Below are 4705 nucleotides of genomic sequence, written 5' to 3' on the forward strand. Positions count from 1 at the left end.
GAGGCAATTAGAGTGAAACACTTAAAAGTCAATTGCAGGTTATAGATGCTGCCCCTCTCTCAAAACTCCATAGACACTGCTTGGAATGCATCCTTGATCTTGTCAAATTGGCATCTGAGATCAGGAGAGTCTTAAAAGTTGGAATCTTAGTAACTTACATGTATCACAGGCTACAGTTAGGAAATGGGGGTTTGCGCAACAGTTGAAGTTGGAAAAATGTGCAAAACAACAATTAATGATAGTGCTCATCAGCACCAGGAGGCAAAGTAAGAAGACAATCAACCAGTTGTTTATGTGAGTATAGCAGCAATATTTTTGAAAACTGGGCTTCATTTCAGTTGGTGTGTGTATGTTGCCCTCCTTCCATGCCTCTCCGAAAGAAAACTTTTAACCTATCTGAATTTCATTCATAAATTCTAGGCATCTGGGGAACCCCCAACAAGATAAGGGTCTGTTGTTTTCTGAATCATGTGTATTTGTAGAGAACTTTGTGCACTTGATGTGTTGAGGGAGAGAAAAAGCAGTGCATAGTGCACTTTGATAGGGGAAAAGTGGAGTTCAGATGAATTTAGAATTAGTGCAAAGTAGGATGAAGCCTTGAAATGAAGTAGCTCTTTAAACTGTGTTGCCTTCAGTGAGAAACAGACTTCAGTGTGCCACTTCTGGAAGTCTCCTGCCTAAGGAATTTGAAAGTAATTTTCAGTGTCCTTGTTTCCTTGAATACTAACTGGGGCAGAATGTTACTTTAGATGTGTCTTGGAATGCCTTTTAAATGTCTAGACTTTGGATGTGTGGATCATGTGTGCAAAATGTAACTTAAATAAATAAACTTGATCACTTTTCATTAATTAGAAGGGCATAAAGGTTTATTTCCATTTTGGCTCACTGGTTCTCTTGTCGTACTTAGTGTGCAATTTCCCATGTACCCTTTGGAATAGAGAATATTAATCTTTGCCATGTTATGAATAATGGATGATAACTTGCACTGAGCATCCAACTTCTAAATATACAACCAGCATAAGTAGGAATGAATATGTGGCTGTGGGAAGCTTTTAATGACGCTTTGTTTTGAAGTCTTAGTTGTTGCTTTTTTAAAATAGTTTTTATGGAGGCATTATCCTATAAAGTCAAAGCTTGTTTCTAGCTATAAAATGCCATGACTTGCAGCCCTACTACTGAATCCTTGGGAGTTGTCACATGCAAGCTGCCACCGTACCTGGAAGCACATTGCATTGAAATAAATGGGATTTACTTCTGAGTACACATAGTAAGGTTTGAATTCGGTAACACGATTCAGTAGTAGTTGGTTTCAGAATTTGGCCGCCTTCCCTCTTGACACTATTGGCACCTAGGGCTATCAACTGCCGTGGTCTGGTTTGCTTTTGTGCCTTTGGCAGCAGCTTGACTTGTAGAAATCCAGTTGATGAAGCTTCTCATAGCATGGAAATGCATTGTCATCTATCGTTCTTCAGGTATCTGAAACCCAGGTATCTGAAGGACTGCCAACTTCTGCATGAATTCTCCTGTACATTTAGGTACTGTCTTTCAAGGCCCTCTACCTTAGGTGGGGTGAGACTGGGCAAAGGGCCTCTTTGGTTATGCCTCCTCACTTTTTTGAAATGTCCTCACCAGGAAGCCCCTGCCTCTCTTGTCTTTTTAACTCCAGTCAAAAACTCTTCTCTTGTATTAGGCTTTTAATTACATGTTTATAGTTTTAGCTGGCTGCTATTTGGTATCCTACTGTTGTAAGCTGCTTTTATGGTTTCATCTTTTTTAGATTTGCTCACTGCCCTGAGAGCATTTGTGCTTAACCATGGGATTAATTGGGTTAAAAAAAGAAAAGAAAAAAAGGTTTGGCAACCCTAGAATAAGCCATATCTACAAACTGATACAGGGGCGCAGGTGCCACTGTGGGTTAAACCACTGAGCCTAGGGCTTGCCGATCAGAAGGTCGGCGGTTCAAATCCCCACGACGGGGTGTGTTCCTGTTGCTCGGCCCCTGCTCCTGCCAACCTAGCAGTTTGAAAGCACGTCAAAGTACAAGTAGATAAATAGGTGCCACTCCGGCGGGAAGGTAAACGCCGTTTCTGTGCGCTGCTCTGGTTCGCCAGAAGCGGTTTGGTCATGCTGGCCACATGACCTGGAAGCTGTATGCCAGCTCTCTCGGCCAGTAACACGAGATGAGCTCCGCAACCCCAGAGTCGTCCACGACTGGACCTAATGGTCAGGGGTCCCTTTACCTTTACAAACATACACAGCAGTATTTTTAAATGCAATTTTGAATTAATTTTATTTTTGTTATAAAAAACTATGAAGAGGTCTGTACTCTTCCTATTCCAAATTTAATGCACATTCTGAGAGAGGAAAGAACTTAAATCAGTCACAAAATAAGGGATCCCTAGCTTCTGCTGACCCATAGCAGTTTAAAACTACTATTCTCTCACAACCATGATTTGAATAAAGCATCCCTTAAAGTGACCGCTCTACTAATTTACAGAACCTTATAGCTTAATGTATCTGCTGATATACTGATAATCTGAATATAACATCACTTTAAGGATCAAACTAGATGATTGGTAGCAGACCAGCATGTAAGAATTCCAAACATAAAAAGTGATGACGGGGAGAGAGAGACCTGGAAGGAGAAGCTGTAATCTTTAAGCTACCTGCAAGCTGTAGGTGTACATATCCCTCCTCCCCTTCAGTTGCCTTTCCAAATCATGGACTCCCAGATACTTGTTTTTTTTTCCCCCAGATGCAAATAACAGCTTGGAGAGTTATATTACAGGAGTTCATTCAGTTGTCGTCCTAAGATTGATCCTGCTTGGTTTCAAAAGGATTACATATTAGGTGATAAATGCTGAATGTACAGTTTAATAGTTTTGGCTGCATCTTTCTCTGTGTAACTTGCTGACAAATATAAATTTGTTTATGACTTTCTCCAAACTTGTCTTACTGTACTGGGTATTATGATATTTGGTGACAAAAGATCCCAGCAATAGTCAACAACTGACAGGCTGACTGGAACACTAAATTTCCTGAAGAGAGCACCAGAACAAAAACCTAGCCAAATGTCTGCTGCAGCAATAGTTTGCATTTTTTAAATAAAAAGTTTATTTAGTACTGGGTTTTTTTTTGTGCATGTACATTGGGTGCATTTTTGTTGATATATGTATGTCAAACTATTGTACTATGATGACCAATGTTTTTAACAAGAAAATATGAACTAAATCTTATAAAAATGTGTGTGTGTGTATTGAGAATTCATTGTTGTCAAACTGGTACTCTGGAACTATACCAATTATCTTGAGCATGTAAGGCAGGCATGTCAAACATGCGGCCCTCCAGATGTTTTGGCCTACAACTCCCATGATCCCTAGCTAGCAGGATCAGTGGTTGGGGAAGATGGGAGTTGTAGTCCAAAACATCTGGAGGGCCGCATGTTTGACATGCCTGATGTAAGGTAAGTGACTGATGAAACTGAAATGGTGAAATCAATGCCAAGGGAACATTTTCAAATATGAATGTGGAATTAGATTACAAACTTTGAGAACATCAGAGCTCCCCCACCCCCACCCCCGGTTTCTTATGTGTGGATGCATTCTGCAACATGTCGCTGATGCACTAATAATGCATTACTAATGAACTTAAATTGGAATTACCACATTGTTGCTGTCTGGAAGGGCACCCTTCTGCTACACTGCAAGAAAAGTAGGACAACCCATAACTCTATATAAGAAGGTACAGGACAAACACCAAGTGGAAATGAAGCAGTATGTCCTTGCCAAAACTTCTGCAGGTGAAACAGAATTGAAATTGGATATACAAACCATCGTGAATGCAGAATAAAAGTGACATCTAGACGGGGCCCCAGAGTAAACTTAAATGTGACTGGGCATTCAGCCAGCACGGTTATCTGGCAGCATATGACAGGTATTTTCAAGCAGGAAATTCTGCTAGCTTCTTAGTGGCTAATAATGCTTTGGGAGTTCTGCCATTTGCCTCTAGTCCTAGCTACCATGTTGCAGTCAAATCTTGAATCAAATAATGGAGAATTGGGTTTCAGTTCTGGAAAATGAGGGTTCAATGAAATTGAACCTGCCATTTGAATGCTTTGGTACACTAAAAGATCAGTGGCCACAGCTGTAAGATGAATAATATTTTAGATGCCACAAGTCACTTGTCTCAGACAGAATCCCTTTACAAGAATGACACTTGCGCACCTGCAGAATTTACAGATGGTGGTGTGGGTGGTTTCTAATTTTTGCTTACAGTAGAAATGGCCTGATTCTCTTCAGCTCAGGAGATGATGGTAATTGTAACTTTTGTAGAGTTGAAATGTCCTTTGTCCTCTTAAAATATTCATCCCTGCCACTCATTTCTAAAACATTTGTGCTAATTTCTTTAAAATAATAAATTATTACAGTTGGGTCAAAATGTTGCATGGCTATTAATTAGAAGCATCATTTCACATTTTGAGCCAGCCTATGAAAGAGCAGTGGGCACTCTTCTCAAACCCATACATTTCCTGGGATTGTTGAATTCCTCTGCTACAACAGTAATTTAATGGGAAGCTCTTCTCACCTGAAGACAAGGGAACTGAGCACTAGACCTTGCCCTATCATGCCAAGATTCACCTTTTTAATGCAATGAATAGTGCCTGTTTTGAAAGTGAAACTTTGTCTAGAACAGCATCTACCAAATC

Source organism: Zootoca vivipara, chromosome 8 (assembly GCF_963506605.1).
Source record: "Zootoca vivipara chromosome 8, rZooViv1.1, whole genome shotgun sequence".
Lineage (NCBI taxonomy): Eukaryota > Metazoa > Chordata > Lepidosauria > Squamata > Lacertidae > Zootoca > Zootoca vivipara.